Here is a 21,455-nt window from a genome sequence, read left to right as displayed (position 1 = left end):
TCCTGACCATTGGCCATGCTGCCTAGGACTGATGGGAATTGTAGCCCAAAACATCTGGAGGGCACCAGGTTGAGGAAGCTTGCACTAAACCATGGTTTAGCATTATGAGAACAAACCTGACCTACCTCTGGCGTCATGCAGTATCCCATATCCTCCCCTTCAACTTCTGTTTTAGATTAACTGCAGTTTAGTATGCTATATGAACCCTAAACTATGTGTAGTCTTAACTGTGGTTATTGAAAAAAGCCAGTTTCATAAACTATGGTTTGAAGTTGGATTGGTTCCACTAACCATTGTTGACATTAACCACAGTTTGTCTGGATTGAGATGGCACAGCAAGCTACAGTTAATCTGAAACAGAAGTGAAACTTCTCAGAATATTTTCTTTTAAAATTCCAGTTATGGGAGATAGTTTAATGGCAGGAGAATAAGAAGCTTTTTTATTTTAAAAAATGTTTCTCTCTCCTCTGTTTTTAAGAATTAATGGCACAATCCACTGAGCAATGCTCCATTGCTGATCTTCCTAAAATAAAAAAGAATTATGCAGCAGCAGTGTTTAGGAGATTGGACTCTAAATACTTACCCCTCATAACTGCAGAGAAGATGCAGAGAAAAATAATTACTGGAAGGTTTTTTAAAAAGTCATGAAATGTATTGTATATTTGAGCATGGCTGTTTTGAACATCTGGTATTAGAAATACCATTTCATTCCATTATTGTCATTAACAAACATGTAGCATTCTTGTTTTCTCACTAGATTAATTGAAAAAAGTTTAACCCAGAAATAAAATAATGGGCTTTATCCTTTAGATTCTAGAAAATGCATTCACTAGTTGTAGTAACATTGTTGAGAGTATGCAACATTAGTGACAGGTGTTACGGTCTTAAGGGAGCAATCCTATATCCTATGGCCCCTAGTCAGCGGCTAGATGGCCGTAGGATATGTAGTTTCCCAGGAACCAACGTCAGAGCCCGCACGCCAAGGTCGGATCCTGGAGAACCGAACTTTCCTCTCTTCCGCACTGCCTCGCAGGCAGCGCAGAATGGTCCCATGCTCCACACTTAGAAGAGGAGCATGGAACAGCCTAAACAGGGCGTTCCGGGGGGTGTTCCAGGGCGGGGAAGGAGGAAATGCCGGTATGACACATCCCATGTGTCATCTGGCAGCTGCTTCCCCTGCTCCGCCTTCCCACAAATGCAGGGCAGGAGACACATGGAGGGAATGATCCCCTCCGTGCTTCTCCTGCCCTGCATTGGATCGGCGGTTGCCTCTGAGTTTGGAGGCGGCTGCCTGTCCCCATAGGATTGCGCCCTAAATGGCTTCTACACTACCTTTTTCTCTAAAATTGCCATCTTTTGTTTATTCACTTTTTACAAAGATTCCTGGCATCATTGTCATCAAGTCATTGCAGTGCACTGTTTTCTGTGTTGTCCTTGCATGTTTGTTAGATGTGATTTATGCCAATGTTTTTCTATCCTGTCCAGTTTGGACAGGCAAAGTGATATTGAGGTTTTACAAAGCCACTCTCCCTTTAATTATTTTTTAAAATCCTGTTTGCAGGTCTTGCCCACTTCACTGCTTCCCATGGACCATGGATTAATAGTTGTCCTTTAATATTGTAAATATTCTTTCTTAATTCAGTTTCTGTTCTCAGTGGGGGATGCCTTGATAATGCATAAGCACTGTTTGCATGTCATAACAACCCAGAGGGATTTTTTTTTGGTAAACCCTGAATTGTTGTGAATGAAGAAGCAGGAGAGGCTAAACAACCTAGGGATGCTCAGCACTGTGTACAAACTGGGAAATCTGGGTTGTTGGGGGAGAGATCACCTGGAGATGGAACCCAAAGTTAAATTTCTTCTCATTATTTTTAAAAATTTTCACAATGGAGAAATAGCTAACATTAGGATGAATATTTCCTGAATGGGACTTACTTGTAAGAAAGCATTGCAGAAAGATCTTGGCTATCACTGGATAATATAGTGCCATGTGGAATCTCCATTTCAATAATTTGACTTCCAGCAGTTAATTGCAGAAAAGTAATGCCTTTGCAGTGCTAAATCATCCTAGTCTGGAAGCAGCCTTCATATGTAATGGAATAGATTATTTGAATATTTGACTTGTTTCGAATACAAAATCCAGCTATTGGCACCAACTGGGAAAGCCATTGTACTGGGTGACCAGCCAGATGGGCGATTAATAAATTTAATAATAAAAATAAATAAATAAATGGCACATGAGGGATGGAAACACTTTCCGTTCTCCTTCTCTAATGTTGCCAGCATCTGCCCTGAAGAAGGGGGAATTCAGAGTTTGGACTGAGGTTTGGATTTCTGTGTCTGTTTGTATAATCTGTTTATATAGAAAAGTACAGATTGGATGGGTATTATCATATGCAGAAGCAAGTACATTGGGTTGTATCCTGTGTTAGCTGTAGCTAGAGTAGACCCATTGAAATGAATGGGATTTAAGTGAGACTAACACTGGATGCAACCCATTGAAATGAATGGGATTTAAGTGAGACTAACACTGGATGCAACCCATTGATATTCCCAAAGGCAGCTCAGTCCAGCAACCCAGAATCATAAACCAGCTCTCTTTCCTACATAAACCCAACCAGCCTCTTAGGGGTTTTTTTTGGTAATAACTGGAGCTGGGCCCCATCTACATGGCACCACTTTCACCCCCCACCCTGTCGCAACTGCGCAGCAGTGCGGCTTTGAGTCAGCATGCTCTGCAATACATTCACGATGTACCGCGTGCTTCCCTAACAGACTCGCTGTGCCATCCTCCCCATTATACTGAAATGCACAGCTGTGCAGCCCCGTGAGTGTGGGGGCACGACACTTCAGTGGCTTTTTGTATTGGCGGGGCTCTGCTGTGTCTTTCTGTCCCTTTTTAGGTAAAAAGTGGGTGTTTTGTGCTCCTTCATTTCTGCACCATCAGTTTGTCAGTTCCCCAGCCTGAGACTCTTGAGGTGGTTTGCGCTCACAAGCATGAGTGCTACGTGCCTAGCCATCGCTCTGAAATAGTGGCCAGAGCAATATTGTTCCTCCCCCAAGACGCCCCCCCCCCCAGCCCTTGGGTACTGAGTCCAAAAACAACCGTTGTGAAGATATGAAGCTGCAAAAATGTGTGAAAGTGGGATTAAATAGATGAAAACACCCCTCTGTGCCTCTGTAATTGTGTAGCTTCGGAGGGATGGGGGGAATAAAGGGGCATCACAGAGTGACACAGGCACTATGCACACCTACAACACACCCACTGCAAAATGCAAAGTGGGTTTGGGGAAGGGACAGATGGTTCACAAGCATGGGGAAACCCATAGCAAACAAAAAACATCACAGCAAAACGACTCCTTGGAACTCCGCCTTTTCCAGGCAAAAACCACTGATGGCTGCGAAGTGGTGATTGTGTCATCTATCACGAGGGACCTCAACTCGCACCCGCCCTGGAGTAAAAGCCAGGTGTAGATGGGCCCCTGGTCACTGAAACTTTAAATGGATCATTTCTGAACATTTGTTCGAAACCAGTTGTGCAGGTGCAGGAGCCAGTAAAAAGAGCAGCTGTTTGCTGCTAGCATTATCTTGGATCACTTTTCCATTTGCAATGTGTGGAGCCCAAAAGTATTTAATTAAAACCCTCTTGTTGTCATAGTATCACAGTTAAAGTTCATTATTTCAGAAAGAAATAGAAGGAAGAGTTCTATCTAATTATGGCAACATCATAGGTCATCTGGCCAGTAGGAATTCTCAGGCCCCATGAAGGATGATTGCATTCATAGCTTTCACCTCATCGACATTCTGCGCATAATTTCCCACCAACTTCTGCTTTCCCACCCAGCCCTTTGCAGCAAGTCTTGCAGAGGAACAGGGAGGCTATAGTGATTACTAGACTTGGACCCAGCCCAGGGAGAAAAGGGCCCCACAGATATGCAGGCCATAAGGACCGTGTGTGTGTGTGTGTGTCTGTCTGTCTGTCTGTCTGTCTGTCTGTCTCCCCAGCCCTTTCTCAGGGTCTGCAAATAGTTCTGCACTAGAAGAAGCCACTGAGAAGCCATCAAGGCCAAGTTAAATAAAACCGCTTAAGTTCTTCTGCACTTGAGATGAATGGTGGCTTATATGATGCAGTTGTATCACTGCATCAGAGTTATCGAAACTATCACTCACAGCATTATTGAAACTCTCCCAATGAGTTCAGTGGATGGCTGAACTCATTGAGCCCATCCTTCATCAGAGATACCATCGGTGGGAATGAATAAGGAGGCTTTCTCAGTGGCGGCACCCACTTTTTGAAACTCCCTATGTTGGGAAATCCACCACTGAGCTACGGCCCTTCCCCCTAAAATTACTAGGCTGTAAGTCATCAGACTCCTGTACAGTTTAATCCCGCCTTCATATCATGGATTATATCAAGTTGTGTCTTTGCCTTAGCAGAAAGCACTTACACTCATGTGAGTCGGAGCACCCAGTTTTCGCTCATCCCCCGCATTCCATTAAAGCCTCCTGTCCCTTCCTGAACAGGTGCTCTGGAGGGTCGAGGGACCCTCCAGAACAGAATGGGATATGGAACAGACAGCTGCAGTAGGTAACGGGTCAGTTAAAATTGGGTGCCTGACTTTGTCAAGTGGAAGCACTTTCTGCTAAGGCAATGCCACCATTTGATTCAATCCCATGCATTGATCCCCCAAAGATCCAAACACAAGGGTGTGACAAGTGGAATAAAGGAGCAGATACCAGAGATGTTTACATATGTTGAATAAAGACAGTTGTGAGGTGTGAGAACATGAGCTCAATCCCAGAGTCCAGAGAAACACAAAAAAAACAGCTGACAAAATAGAAACTCCCTCTTTAACCTAAGTAAGGTGATCTGTTAGAGCCTAAATCAGCCTTCCCCAGCCTGGCGCCCTCCAGATGTGTTGGACTACAACTCCAATAATTCCCAGCCAGCATGGCCAAGCTGGCTGTGAATTATGGGAGTTGTAGTCCAACACATCTGGAGGGCGCCAGGCTGGGGAAGCCTGGCCTTAATACAGTCCACCAAACCCCTCAAAAACAGGGTCCTCTTGGCCCTCTAACAGACATCTACTGTCATATCACCCTAACATCTTATCTCTAATATATTATTAGTGCAGGAGTGCTGAACCCAGCATAAGCACTGTAGATTGAATATAGTTTCAATAACTCTGAGTCAGGAATAACTTTCTTTGGAGATGTTTTATTACTACTGTAGAATCTGGCAGTCATGTTTATACAGATTCTTTTCTCTAAGTACAGAGGATTAGACTACACCATTCCTAAGGTCCATTCTAAGCAATGATTCTCCCATAAATTGCTCCTTCCAATTTGCAGTGATAAACATTTATGCAATGAGGCATGCTTGCAGTGCCAGTATAAGTTCCCTTCATTGCAGAATAATGCTGGCTGCAGCACTCCTCATTTTATAGTGGAGATCTAGTATTTCAAATAGCTCAAGAGATAGTTTCATGATGAACATTGCAAAGTCAGTAAACCAGGACTGTGGTATATGCTAAGCTTTTGTTAGCCTACAATTATAACCTGGAATGTACGAAAATTTAGCTTTGCTTTGTTTTTTACTCAAATTTGCCCCATTTACTCCTCCAAAAGCAAACATGAATGCAAGAGCATTTTTTCAGGAAAAGCTTGCATGTTCCTCCTGAACTTGTGTTTGCCTTTAAAAAATGCAGTTTTAAAAAATGTGCACTTTCAAAATGCACGTTTTCCGCCAAATACACATTTTCATGCTGTAGACAATGGGGGAAAGGTGTGCATTTGCTTCTGTTGCATAGAAGTGGTTGGAAATGTTGTATGAATTCATTCTTAGGATTAAGCCGTTCAAAGACTGATCATGGAACGAAACTCTGCTATATGCTTCTGATTTGAATTACTTCAGAGTTTCAGAGATTCTCTTAATTTATACAGGCTGCATTTCTAAGTATAATTACTGAATGATTTTCATTAATACCTTGCTTATATTAAAGCAGCTGCATAATCCTGGAAGTTGTCACAGGGACATTTTAATGTACTGAGACAAAAGAGATTTTCAAATAATCTGTGCAAGATGCACAGATGTTCTGTCATTATTGTTCTAGCTTCCATGTCCCTGCTTTCAGGGCTCTTGGCTCTGCCATTTGCCCTGGAGGCCAACAAAAAATGAATCAAACTGCACAAGTGGGTTGCAGTCACCTTGTCAATCATACTGAGCAGAGATGCGATCAACAGTATAACAGAACTAGAAACACAAACTGAAAAAGTCATTTTTGAAGAAATAAAAAAATGACAAGTTATTTGGATATTTCATCTTGAGACTATTTTTGGTATAATAATCTTTGTTTTGCTTTTCCCTTGGATGTCTAAATACACAAGTGTATACGTGTAGTTACTGCACTTCTGAGATACCAGTAGTCACAGACAAAAGTCCATGAAGGAGTAACTTTTTCAGACCTAAGGACACTAAAACTAGCTCCTAGAATATCACAAAATAAGCTACCCCCAAATCCTAGGGGCAGTTTAGGACTGCCAAATCCTAAAAGACAACATTCAGGGACTTTTGCAAGGCGGGGGCTGAAGGGAAGAACCTGATGGGATCAGGGGGTAGCTTCCCGTGAGTGCTACAGTGGCCAGTGTTAAATAGTCTGTCCATCGAAAGTGTGCACCTATTCCATGGGCTTACAAGTCCCCAGCCACTAATCAATGCATAAAGTCAGGCCACCACAGATGAACCAAATGCAATCCAGATTCCAATGTTTCATAAGCACAATGCAAGAACTATGTACATGCAGAGCAGGTAACTCAGGCAACTCAGGCGGATGAGCCTAGCCACAGATTGTATGTCAACTTACACCTATAACAGACATATATGCAGCATATTATTAAGGAAATAAACATTCAGAAGACATTTCTACAAAACATTTGACCCTTCTGCAGAAGGTAGTCAGTCAGGTGCTGGTGTGTCCCAACAGCAATCTGTGCATCTAGGGCAGAGAACTCAACATATGCAAAGCAGATTGCTGAAAAAAGTGAGTCCTATCGCAGACTACAAATGCATTACATGATGTGGCAACTAAGCATAGAAAATATTTTCCCATTTGTCTTTGGAATTCCTTCTGCAGAGTGGTTCACCTGGTGCTGACTTTGTTATCTCTTTTGCAACAGCGGAAGACTTTTTTTTAATTTGCCCATGCTTTTTAGATGTACTGATTTTTATTATCTTACCAGCATAGGGTTTTAAGTGGTGACACCCAAGACGGGAAGGTCATGGCAGATTGGTCAGACTAAATACGATCCCTGGGGAAGGTAACGGCAACCCACCCCTGTATTCTTGCCGTGAAAACTAAATGGATCAGTACAACCAGAGATATGTCGGTATACCATCGGAAGATGGGACTCCCAGGTCGTAAGATGGTCAAAATGCTACTGTGGAGGAAGAGAGGATAAGTTCAACTAGCCCCAGATGTGATGACGCAGCTAGCTCAAAGCCGAAAGGACAGCTAGTGGCCGACGGTGCTGGTGGTGAACAACGAATCTGATGTTCTAAAGATCAACACACCATAGGAACCTGGAATGTAAGATCTATGAGCCAGGGCAAATTGGATGTGGTTATTGGGGAGATGTCAAGATTAAATATAGACATTTTGGGTATCACTAAACTGAAATGGACTGGAATGGGCCACTTCACATCAGATGACCACCAGATCTACTACTGTGGACAAGAGGACCACAGAAGAAATGGAGTAGCCTTCATAATTAATAATAAAGTGGCTAAAGCAGTGCTTGGATACAATCCAAAAAAACGATAGAATGATCTCAATTCGAATTCAGGGTAAGCCATTTAACATCACAGTGATCCAAATATACGCCCCAACCCTAGATGCTGAAGAAGCAGAAGTAGATCAGTTCTATGAGGATCTGCAGCACCTACTGGATAATATGCCAAAAAGAGATGTTATTTTCATTACAGGAGACTGGAATGCTAAGGTGGGTGGACACCTGGAATTATAGGCAAGCATGGTCTGGGAGAACAAAATGAAGCGGGACATAGGCCAAGACAACTCACTGTGCATAACAAACACTCTCTTCCAACAACCTAAGAGACAACTTTATACATGGACTTCACCAGATGGTCGACACCGAAATCAGATTGACTTCATCCTTTGTAAGCCAAAGGTGGCAGACATCTATACAGTCGGGAAAAACAAGACCTGGAGCTGACTGTAGTTCAGATCACGAACTTCTTATTGCACAATTTAGAATCAGACTAAAGAGAATAGGAAAGACCCACAGATCAGTTAGATATGATCTCACTAATATTCCTAATGAATATGTAGTGGAGGTGAAGAATAGATTTAAGGGACTAGATTTAGTAGATAGGGTCCTGGAAGAACTATGGACAGAAGTTCGCAACATTGTTCAGGAGGTGGCAACAAAAAATGTCCCAAAGAAAAAGAAAACCAAGAAGGCAAGATGGCTGTCTGCTGAGACACTGGAAGTAGCCCAAGAAAGAAGGAAAGCAAAAGGCAACAGTGATAGGGGGAGATATGCCCAATTAAATGCAAAATTCCAGAGGTTAGCCAGAAGAGATAAGGAATTACTTTTAAACAAGCAATGCACGGAAGTGGAAGAAGATAATAGAATAGGAAGGACAAGAGACGTTTTCCAGAAAATTAGAAACATCGGAGGTAAATTCCAAGCAAAAATGGGTATGATCAAAAACTAAGATGGCAAGGACCTAACAGAAGCAGGTAATAAATAAAAGGTGGTAACAATATACGGAAGATCTGTATAGGAAGGATAATAATATCAGAGATAGATTTGACAATGTGGTCAGTGAGCTAGAGCCAGACATCCTGAAGAGTGAGGTTTATTTATTTTATTTATTTATTTATTGCATTTATATCCCGCCTTTTTTCCTCTTGCAAGGAACCCAAGGCGGCTTACATTATTCTCCTCCTCTCTGATTTCTCCTCACAACAACAACCCTGTGAGGTAGGTTGGGCTGAGAGTCTGTGACTGGCCCAAAGTCACCCAGTGAACTTCCATGGCCAAGTGGGGACTAGAACCAGGATCTCCCAGCTCCCAATCTGTCACTCTCACCACTACACTACACTGGCTCTTAATGGGCCTTAAGAAGCATTGCTAATAACAAGGCAGCAGGAGATGACGGTATCCCAGCTGAACTGTTTAAAATCTTGCAAGAGGATGCTGTCAAGGTGATGCATGCCATATGCCAGCAAATTTGGAAAACACAAGACTGGCCAACAGATTGGAAAAAATCAATTTATATCCCCACACCAAAAACGGGAAACACTAAAGAATGTTCAAACTATTGAACAGTGGCACTGATTTCACATGCCAGTAAGGTAATGCTCAAGATCTTGCAAGGTAGACTCCAGCAATTCATGGAACGAGAATTGCCAGATGTACAAGCTGGGTTTCAAAAAGGCAGAGGAACTAGAGACCAAATTGCCAATATCCGCTGGATAATGGAGAAAGCCAGGGAGTTTCAGAAAAACATCTCTTTCTGTTTTATTGACTATTCTAAAGCCTTTGACTGTGTGAATCAAAACAAATTGTGGCAAGTTCTTGGTGGTATGGGGATACCAAGTCATCTCATCTGCTTCCTGAGGAATCTGTAATCGACCAAGTAGCAACAGTAAGAACAGACCACAGAACAATGGACTGGTTTAAGATTGGGAAAGGAGTATGGCAGGGTTGTATACTCTCACCCTACCTATTCAACCTGTACACAGAACACATCATGCAACGTGCTGGGCTTGATAAAGCCAAGGCTGGAGTTAAAATCGCTGGAAGAAACTTTAACAATCTCAGATATGCAGATGATACCACTTTGATGGCTGAAAGAGAGGAGGAGCTGAGCAACCTTATGACAAAGGTGAAAGAAGAAAGTGCAAAAGCTGGGTTGCAGTTAAACCTCAAAAAAACCAAGATTATGGCAACCAGCTTGATTGATATCTGGCAAATGGAGAAAACGTGGAGGCAGTGACAGACTTTGTCTTTCTAGGCGCAAAGATTACTGCAAACGCTGACTGCAGCCAGGAAATCAGAAGACGTTTACTTCTTGGGAGAAGAGCAATGACAAATCTTGATAAAATAGTGAAGAGCAGAGACATCACACTGACAACAAAGGTCCACATAGTTCAAGCAATGGTATTTCCCGTAGTAACCTATGGCTGCGAGAGCTGGACCATAAGGGAGACTGAGCGAAGGAAAATAGATGCTTTTGAACTGTGGTGTTGGAAGAAAATTCTGAGAGTGCCTTGGATTGCAAGAAGATCAAACCAGTCCATACTCCAGGAAATAAAGCCAGACTGCTCACTTGAGGGAATGATATTATAGGCAAAACTGAAGTACTTTGGCCACATCATGAGAAGACAGGATACCCTGGAGAAGATGCTGATGCTAGGGAAAGTGGAAGGCAAAAGGAAGAGGGGCTGACCAAGGGCAAGATGGATGGATGATATTCTGGAGGTGATGGACTCGACCTTGGGGGAGCTGGTGGTGGCGACGACTGACAGGAAGCTCTGGCGTGGGCTGGTCCATGAAGTCACAAAGAGTCAGAAGCGACTGAACAAATAAACAACAAAACCTGTTCTTAATGTTCCACAAAACCTGTTCTTAATGTTCCACAATGTTGTTTTAATGTGACAATGGTAGTTTTAAATGGTTAGGTTTAATAGTTAGCTAGTGTGGATTTTCTTAGGGTTAAAAAGTGGTGTATAAATACTTGTTGAAAAATAATATTTATAAATATTATTTAAACCTCAAAGATGGATCTGAAAGATGACAATGCATGGACATACAAACACCCCATTCTCTCAGTGTCTTGTGCACACAGACTAGGCTCATCAACCACACTAATGCACACACACACACACACACACACACACACAGAGGAAAATAATCACCTCCTTACCCACTTCTCATGAACACAGACAGGTTTCATATAATCACACATCCCTCCATTCTCTCTCTCTCTCTCTCTCTCTCTCTCTCTCACACACACACACACACACACACACACACACACTCATACACACAGGAGAATAGAGATGCTAACCTGAGACACCCAATGGTTCCACCTTCTCCAACTCTGAGCTTCTCCGCACAGCCTGCCTAGTTGTTAGTAGGGATGGTGCGGATGCCTGACTGGGTCTGGGAGTCCATCGCTCCACCCACCCTCCGGTACCCGTACTGTGCCTGCTGAGCCCCTGGCCTCGCTTGCCCCCTCCCAGATGCTCCCTGCAGTTACCCGGACCTGTCTGCAAGTGCCCACCACTTTGCCCATTTTGTTTTTTTTTACGAAAAAGGAGCTAATTAAAAATGCACATATTTAAATATGTGCATTTTTAATTAGCTCCTTTTTCATACAAAAAAATGGCAAAATGGCGGGTGCTCACAGATGGGACCAAGGGTGAGTGTGGGTGGCTTGCTGAGCTTGTGGGGGATCAAGCGTGGTTCTGGGGGGGCTCAAGGGGGTGGTGCTTCAGCGGGCACCTGCCAATACCAAGTGGGGTTAGTTCACCCATCCCTAGTTGTTAGCTACTTTTGTGCTGCCCAGTTCTCTGCTCCATCATCAGCAACAGCCATCCCTCAAGCCAACTCTGACCATGAGTTCAGAGGAAGGGCTGTAGCTCTGTGTCAGAGCACATGCTTTGCATGCAGAAGGTCTCAGCCTCAATTCCTGGCATCTCCAGGTAGGGCTGGGAAAAAATCTTGCCTGAAACCTTGGAGAGCCACTTCCAGTCAGTGTTGACAATACCGGGTTAGATGGACCAAGGGTCTGCCTTGGTATATGGCAGCTTCCTCTGTTGTTCCTCTGTTCATTTATGGCTCTAAAGGCAATAATCAGCACTTTGAATCACAGCCACAAACAGTTCAGCAGCTACTGCCACTGATGTAAAAGAGGAATCACATGTTCCAAGAGACTGGCCCCGGTCAGCATTCCAGGGGCTACCTTCTGTAATAATTGCAGTTTCCAGATGGGTTTCAGAGGCAGCTCCATGCAGAGTGCATTACAGTGATCCAGTCTCGATACAACCAAGTCATATGTGACCGTGGTCACATCATCTTCCCCAGAAATTGGTGCAGCTGGTGCACCAGCCAAAAATGGACCAAATCCCTAATACGTCCCTAATCTTACGGTGTAGCATTCATTTCCTGAGCGTGTAGGAGCACTATTCTGGGCATCAGTTCATACCTTAATGAAGAATAGGCACGGCAGGTACCTTTCAGCATGCTCACAACAGTGCATCCTTCAAAGTCCTTGCTTAGGATGGCAGGGTTCCATCTCAGTTACCTTGTGTGATAGTCTATTGGTTTTGTGGGGCTGTGTAGAGGGACAAGTGCCAACATGTGCCAGCCATTCCCAACATGAAAGGGGAATGGAGAACAGGGAGCTCCTAGTTAGTATACCAGAGCCAGTCAGCTCCATCTGCCCTTGCACAGGATAACACCACAGTTGCAGCAGTGTATTGCTGCTGCCTGGCTAGATGATTTTAGGGTAACTTCAGCCCTCAGCACTGAATCTTTGACCTAGTATTGTGCCTCTTTGTTTGAAAGGTACTTTTAGGAACAGTGCTTCCACCAGTGGAATGAGGAGGGGGCCATTTCCACTTCCCCCACGTCTTCAAAATTGGGTTGGGGAACACTCTGGGGCAGATATTGAGACAGCATAGGAAGCTGCAGTGGGAAGGAGAGGAGGAGAAATCCCATTGCACCGGCAGAAGTCTGATTGTGTGATGTTGGATTCCAACCCATCTGCTTTCTTTTCCTTCTGACAAAATGTTTGTCGGATGGATGGCTGATCAATGTGAAATATATTCCTATTTAATGTGTGGTATTTTATTTCTGTACACAAAGTCAAAAGGAAGTTTCACTAAATGGCTTAAGTGCAAGTAATTACTGTGGCTCGGTATTCTGTACAGGCAGAAATTAATATACAAGGTCAAAATGTTAAAATAAGAGGTCAAGGAAGTGAATTGAAAAAGAAAGTTGAACATTCACTAAAAGGACCTGCTTGTTCGCTGCAGCTCCCTACAGTATTTAAAAAAAGCTAGGAAGGGATATATACTGGCTGAATATTTCACATTTAATTAAAATGTTGCATAAGGTATCCAAAATGTCCTGTTCCATGTTGAAAGTGGGACAATTAATATAATGAAAAAAATCATATTCATAACTGCAGGGGTTGTCTTTGGATAATTCATATGCCTAAAGTGATTTTGGGAAGAGGTGATTTCAGGAAGCAGACACAAAACAAGTGTCTTGTGGAAATCTACACACACGCACACACAGTGAAACAAAGTATATGGGAGCTTTGGAAATCTTAACATAAATTTTGTATGGAATTATAGATGCATAATCCCAATTAAATCAATGGGGTTAACATTCCAGCCTGAACACTTTTTCCCCTGTTGCAAATTAGTTGCATTGAGTTGAGTGTAATTAATTTCTAAGTAAGCATGCTTAGCATCACAGACTTGTGGGATGATCCTTTGAGTTGCTTTGCAGATGCATGCAATGACCACGTAACCAGTGCACGTTCCTAGTCTTATAGTGAGCTGGCAATATGAACCTATCCATGATGTTGTCCTGATGGTCAGTCAGCAAAAACACCCTGGCATCACTTGCCACCATTGCCTTATATCATGCAAAGCCATTAAGCAATGCAGGTATGAGTTGAGATGGGACGACTCACCTATATGCCATACCTTTTTTAGCTTCTTTTTTAGCTATGTTGGTGGAAATGGAAGGGGTTTTTCCTGTGTTGCTTCCAAATTCTGGAATGCGCTCCCTCAAGAACTACAATTGGTTCCCACTCTCTTGGCTTTTAGAACAGACGTGAAGATGCACCTTTTTATTCTAGCCTTTTAAATCATGCAGTTCTTTCAGGGCACAATCCTATGGCCACTAGTCAGCACTCCGAGGTCGGTTCCCTGAAAACCAACCTCTACCCCCTCCTGCACTGCATTGTAGGCAGCACAGTTCAGCCCCACGCTCCGTGCTCATAAGAGGAGCGTGGAGCAGCGGAAACAGGACGTTCCTGGGGGCGGGGCAGGGAGTGCGAAAGTGCTGTTCCAACACTTCCGATGTGTCGTCCAGCATCTGCCTCCCACTCCGACTTCCCGCAGCTAGACAGCCAAAATCGGCTATCTAGCCGTGAATGCAGGGCGGTTGAAGTGCGGAGGGGACGATCCCCTCTGCGCTGCTCCTGCCCTGCATTGGATAGGCGGTCCCCTCCGAGTTTGGAGGGGGCCGCCTATCCCAATAGGATTGCGCCCTTAATGTTCTAACATTTTACCATTTTTACTGTTCCTATTGTCTTAAGGTTTTTTAAATTTTAATTGCTGTGCACAACTCCGATGGCTGTTTAGCAAATAAGGTGCTATATCAATGTTAAATTAATTAATTAAATGGATGTGTCTGCAGTAGTATCAGCAAGAAATGAAACTGTTGTTGACAGGTTGCATAGCTGAAAGATGTGTGACTTGTATATAACCACCCAGCTGTTTACAATGGACTTTGCCGTTCCGTTAGTCCCCCTAATAGCAAGGTTTAGGAGTGAAACACTGCCACCTAAAAATAAGGGAGGGGTTTCTCCATATTTGGGAGACTACCTAGGTGTCCAGAATTCCAGAAGTTTAAAAGAAAAAAAGGGTTGTTTTTTTTCCCTACAGGTCCCACCTGTGGTATAATAATGCTGAAGTCATAACAATTACATTAGTCTGTATTTTTATAGGACTTCTGACACGCCATTGAAATTTCACAGCCCTGTGAGATCAGACACATTTGTTTCCATTTTACAAATGGGAAACTGAAGCTAAGGGACAGTGAGCAGAAAACTTCCAGTATTCACAAAATCAGACATTTGGATCAAACGTTGCAGCTCTATTTTGTCTTAATCCTGATCCAGAAACTATGGCAGACATCTCAGATTTGCCACGCTTTTCATAAATCTGCTTATGAGTCATGCATGCATGAACAAGTGTAATGTATTCTTGCAATATGTGTACTTTTGGAATTCTTAGAAATTTCAGGGGCACCAAATTAACTATTCCATTCTTATGAAGTTTCAACTTTTTAATGCAGAACCTTCTGCATTTTCATGATATAGTCCTAGTTTTGTTTCAAGCCACCTTCACCCTTACACTGTAGTGTAGGTTTCTCCAGCATGCCCCCCACCCCGGTTTGGATGACAGTTCCCAGCATTCTTGACCATTGGCCATGCTGGCTGGCGCTGATGGGAGTTGAAGTCCATCTGGAGCACACCAAGCCACAAAAGGCTACTCTAGTGACCCTTCAAGCAGACTACACATGCATGTGAACAAATGTTTATGCATTCTTAAAAATTCAAAGTCTGTGAGGCAATGCAACTGCGACCAAAGTACACATGCCTAAAAATATGTATGCCTTTTAGATAAAAAATATAGTCTTTTAAATTACAGTAATATTGAATTAACAAGAACCAGGAGAAATTTGAACCGGCAGTTGGATTTTCTGCAGAAATCTAATGATCAGAAATGGGAAAAAGAACCAAAAATTTAATATGGTTATGATCATAATTATGATTATTATATTCAGCTGTGTCCTTCCATTTATGGAAGGTTCTTTGATCCAATGGAAGCTTTTGGAAATGGAAGGGGGAGTGAGGCTATTTCCTCCTTTCTTCTGCAGCCCCCATGCTGTTCTGGAGGTTCTCCCAACCCTCTGAAGCAGACATGGGGAGGGCACAGGGCAAATCAACAACAGAATTCTCCTCCCTCCTCCACTCACAGGAGCCTCCACTGGATCAAACAGCCTTCCATGGAAAGGATATATTTAGATAAAACTTGTTGTTGTTGTTGTTGTTGTTGTTGTTAAACCTCCTACTGAGACTAGGCTCTGAGCATATAACAAAATGTTTCACAGATGCATTCTTAGTTAAGGTCAGCTAGTGTGTCTCTGGCTGGGATTTGAACCCAAACTTTTCAATACTATCTCAAAATCGTGCCGCAATGGCAGGTTTATCATTCAACTGCTAGTTTTCCTTTGCTATAGCAAACTAGTGAATGTTTTGAATGGGGAACAATGTGCCCTTGTGTTAATATGTGCAATAACATGTGTACTAATCAGTTTAGAAAATTCTGCATATTACATATGGAATGTAATTTGAAAAATGGCATTCCAGCTTTTATAGATAATTGTCCCAAACATGTAAAGTCACTTTTTATCAAGGCCGAGCCATTCAAGGAAACCATAGGGATAATGCTTTCAATGCAATTAGTCATTATAACCAACTTTGTCTTGGCTGATGTCTTATTCTGCAAACTTTTAATTCTCATCTTAAACAAAGGCAGGGATTGCTATAGGCACTGAAGCCCTGGTGTGTGAATACATTTGTGAATCCCCGTGACCCCCACACGTACACACACCTTGCTATTGGAATAAGGAAAGTCATCTGATAAGTCATCTGAACCAGCGGGGCGGGGTGAGATAGACAAAAGAGAACTTGTTTTCTTCCTCCACTAGTTTCTTCTTGTAACTACTCATTGATGTAGATTGCAACTCTTAGGCTTTTCTTCCTTCTTCATTGGTAGTAGGTGTTCCTTTGTCTGAATGGTACAACCATAATGGGTGCACTCAGCCTTTTCTATCAGAAACTATATTTGTTTTCCAGGAACTATGAACTCCCAATACAACGTTGTTTGCTTTTGAAGAAGCTCTGTGTGTGTGTGTGTGTGTGTGTGTGTGTGTGTTTCTTTCAATAGCATTTGCCTTGTACCAGTTACAAACTACGCAGCTATAACTTACCAGACGACTATAACTTTAACACTTGGAAGATCTCAGAATGGTTAAAACTACTGTGCTAAAAACACATAGCTCCTTCTTGCATGAAGAATCCAATAAAAACCTGACAAGCCTATTGGCTTTCCTGGCAGGCTACAGATTTTTGGCTCTTTTTGTTTGGCAAACTCAAGCAATACTGTGTTCTGTGATGGTTTGGGATTTCAAATCAAATTGCAGACCAGTTTGTTCCCTGGCACTTGAGAAGTTTCAGAGTCATGTTTTCTTTCTCTTCTTATAATTTTCAGTGACCTAAATCCAGATGTTCTCTCATTCCTGTTCATTTTCAAATGGTTGACAGGATTTTGAGCTTGTTTTCTTTCTGGTTCAGTATGGTCGGCACCAGGCCACATGCCTCAGATAGATTAAGACTTTGAAGCCTGCAGCAAATTTCTTACTTGCATTGACTGCCACTTGTTAGTATAAAGTAAACTACATTGTTGTCGGAAGGAAGAATTAATTCTGAGGGAGCCAGCATAAACTTGAAGTAAATTTTTACTTGAAGTAAAAAGTAAAATTAAAAGGAAGGAATCGAACTTACTTGAATTGAAGACGTTATTACTGAAACTCAAATCTTTTCTGTAGAGTAGCATTTGCGCTTCTCTCAATCCTTTCTTTTACATAATACCTTAAGGGCCACTTGCTAATAAAGAGCTTGAAAAGTTCAGCGTCTGGGGGTCAGGCAACTGAGTTCTGACACTCAGTGATACGATTATATATTTTTTCTCCATTTCAAATCTCCAACAGGTATGTCTCCAGTGATGTGTGAGAGAGAAGTCTGATGGAATGTGCAGTGGTGGTGTTGTGCTGATTTTATACTTTGGCATGATCATTTAATTTATTCCTTCTCTTGAACTTGGGTCAGGTATTGCAGCTTCAGTAATTTAGAATCCTGGTCTGAAAACTTCAGTTGCCATACCAAAACACACCATACTTTTGGCAAATCTGTCACTGTCCACAAGGAAGTTTCCATTGTTATCATACTTGCTTGAAAATGGCCAAAATGAAGGATTCAAGAATAATGTGCTATGTCTGTATTCCAACATCAGTGTGTGAGATCACTTTGCAAAATTGGTACAGTCATCTCCTTGTTAAAGACTGTTACTTGTGAAATAGTGGTCTGCCCATGATGGCAAGAAGACAGTTGTCTGCTACAGGATGAACTGCCCTGTAAAGAAATCTTCCTGATAATCAAGGATCTTGCAAACCAAAGGAGGAAAAATAAGCACAACATAAACTTATTTTTCCCTATTGAAAGTTGAAGGTGGTAGTGGAAACATAGCCAGCATTCACGCAGAATGGTCACCTAGGATTCTGGAGGTTCCTGGCTTACCATGAACAAACTGCATGCTTTTTCATGCAGCCTGTTTGTGGCTTTTTGGTTACTCCCACTAGCGCAACTAGATAAACTAATCAGAAATCAAAAGCTTACAGTGTCATGTGAAACCAAGATCCTGGCCTGTTGCTTTCTTTACAAGCCAGGATTCGTAAGCCAAGAACAAACCCTGGTTTATGATCTTGGCTTGTAAAAGGAGCAACAAGTAGGATTCAGATGATGGTAAGTTTTCAATTTCTGGTTATTTTACCCAAGAGCACTAGGTAGAGGAGTCAAGCCAATATGAATGGGCTGTGTGCATGAGCACACAGCCTGTTTATGGTAAACCAGAATTCTACAGAATCCTGGCTTACCATTCCTTCCAAATGTGTCCAGAGTCTTGCAGCCCTTAAAAGGTCAATAGATTTATTTGTGGAATAAACATTCATGGACTTGAATTCATTTCGTCAGATACATGGTTGCCAAATTATGTGCATGTTTGTAGTATAACATAATGTAATAAATATATATGCATATGCACACAAATAATTTGTGATAACATAGGCTTCCTAGCTATGCTATGCTAATTTAACACCTATATTAGGAGAGAAATCCCGGGTTCAATTAAAACCTAACTGAAATGAAACCTGCTAATTCTAACTTTGCAATTTGAAGTTGGTGTCTCCCTTTGAAGTTTTTTTTTTTTTAATGATGAAAAGTGAATTCAGGTCAACAGAAAAATGTCTTGGTGGGCTGAACTGTTCTTCTGGTTTGTGAAAGTTGCTATATTTCACATGTTCATTTCATTCTTTATTTTATTTCATATATGTTTCTGTTTCTCTTTTATTTATCAGCACATTTTATCCTACTCATTTAGATCTTAACTGAGACCATGGATTTCTCTCCCTCTATAATTTCTAAATTAGCATAGCATGTCATTATCAATTATTACTGTTGCAAATGTCCACTGTATGTTACAGACTGTATTTCGTGGTTTTGGCTATGTTTACATTTTTACATGTGTGTGTGTCTATCTGTCTTTCTATCTGTGTATATGTATATTTACATATACACATATGTAATATAGCACTATTCGGGGAGGGGTGGGGCATTGCCCATGATGTCCTTCCTCAAAACCTCTACATTCAGTTGAAGGCCTGCATACCACTCAAGCCATAATAACAGTATAATCCTATTCACACTTATTTGTGAGTAAGCCAAGTTGAATATAGTGAATCTTACTTCCAAATAAATCTGTGTAGCAGCAGGCTGCAAATCTGGTAGTGGTTAAAGTGCCACAAGTCTCTTTGCCATTTTGGGGGGCATAGTATAACATGGCTACCCCTCTGGGAGAGTGACTTATCCCAGTAGCCCATTGAATTAAACTAGTTAGGTTCTAACTAGTGCTTTTATAATGACACATTAGAAGGAAGAAAGTAAGATGACTGACAGGTTCAATAAAAACTTCCATACTCCATAAGTCCTTGCAGTGTCGCACAAAGCAATAACAATGAATTCTGTGGGACCTATGGGGGTTTCTAGAGCATAGTAGCCAGAAAAGCTTTATTGGTTATAGCCCTTTCATCTCTCATTTGCTTGCAGAATGTAATAAAAATATTTTGGCCACCCCAGCTATTTTGTGTGGTGTGTTTAAAAGCATTGTGCTCCAGCATTGATTTAGTGTTTGAAAGTGGCTCATACTTAGTATCACAGTAAAGGAGAGCTGTGATTTTGATTTGAGTGGACCACTTAATCTCAGTGTATATTTAATAATATTTGAATGATTATTTAATTTCTGTTGTTTCATAATTATTAGTGAATAATCTTGAAATGTTATATTTTATTATATAAATTCTTCTGATGTTGTGAGCCAAGTTGAGTATGGCTTATAGTGGAGAAGCAGCTTTCTTGTGCCCAGTTGTGTGTGTGTGTGCGTGCGCGCGCGCGTGTGTGTGTGTGTGTGGCCAGGTGTCCTCTTTTACAGAGGATTGTCCTCTGTTTTGAAGGCATCCTCTATTTGAAAGGATCTCCAGTCCAATTCCAGCTTAAAGATAATGAAGAGCAAAAGGGCTGGATGTGCCCAATCTCGTCTGTTCTCGGAAGCTAAGCAGGGTCAGCCCTGGTTAGTACTTGGATGGGAGACTGCCTGGGAATCTTCCTACACTGAGCAGGGGGTTGGACTCGATGGTCTCGTAGGCCCCTTCCAACCCTATTATTCTATGATTCTAACCCTAAAAAGTGTTGCCCATCAACAGTTAGCACCTGAGCAGCACACTAATAGGGATGTACGAAACACTTACCTGGTTTCGTCCAGGGACATCTGCGGTGGGGGGAAGGCGGTCCATCCCTCCCCCCGAAATTCTCCCCGGCCAGCTCTGCTCCGTGGTGACTCTGTGGAGCTGCCAGCCGGGGCTGCCTGCAGCTAGACATCTGGCCACTGGGCTGTGCAAGGATGCAAATGGCGGCCGCCGTAGCCGCCGCCATTTGCGTCCCTGTCTTTTGCCGTGATAGGCTACGTATATATTTACGTAGCCTATCATGGCAAAAAAAAAGGGAACGCAAATGGCGGCAGCTACAGCGGTCACCATTTGCGTTCCTGTTTTTTTGCCGTGATAGGCTACATAAATATTTACGTAGCTTATCACAGCAATAATGAAGAAGCGAATGGTGGCCGCAGATGCAGCCGCCATTCGCAAAGCAGCGCGAACGGCGACAGGTAAGTGCTCCATTTCGCATGCCTTTTGCAGGGTGGTGGGGCGGGGGGCTTCGTTCCGCCACTGGCATTCAGCCTCACTGAGATCCGTGGCGGAATTCTCCAACATTCCTACCCACTAGACAGGCAGTTACACAGGTTACCTGGTTACCTGGTTACAGTCTTCTCCACTACAGTGAGATGTTCTGTATTTCTATTTAAATTATTTCTAAATTCATATCTACATGTATATATTATCATATGCAAATTTTATGCAAATATCTGTCCTCTTTCTTGGTGACGCATTTCCTCTTTTTTTGGAGATCCCTAAGTGCCTCCCCCTATATTAGCCCCAAGAAAAAGAACAGACACAACCCTCCATGCAATGGCAGCAGATATGTATCAAGTTGAAGTGTCCTCTGTCCAGCTCAGAGCTGTCTTTTGGACCCACATTTGCCAGCTCTTGCCATGATTCAGGAACAAAGTTGAGTATGACAGAGAGTCTCCTCCCAAACCTGAACCCCCCAAAAGGGCAAAAGTAATCAGACTGCCCAGAAGAAAAATGCCAAAATCCATATTAGGGCA

At 42.4% G+C, this 21,455-nt stretch overlaps 1 protein-coding gene across 2 annotated transcripts in view; it reads left to right on the top strand.

The window, feature by feature from the left end:
- ADAMTS2 (ADAM metallopeptidase with thrombospondin type 1 motif 2) overlaps positions 1 to 21,455 on the top strand; it is a 377,073-nt gene that overhangs the window by 218,000 nt on the left and 137,618 nt on the right. The gene's annotated exons all lie outside the window — the stretch shown is intronic.

The sequence above is a fragment of the Heloderma suspectum genome, chromosome 2 (assembly GCF_057233095.1).
Source record: "Heloderma suspectum isolate Gila_16-S chromosome 2, 16-S_ref, whole genome shotgun sequence".
Taxonomy (NCBI): Eukaryota; Metazoa; Chordata; class Lepidosauria; order Squamata; family Helodermatidae; genus Heloderma; species Heloderma suspectum.
This window is presented reverse-complemented; position numbering and strand designations above follow the sequence as displayed.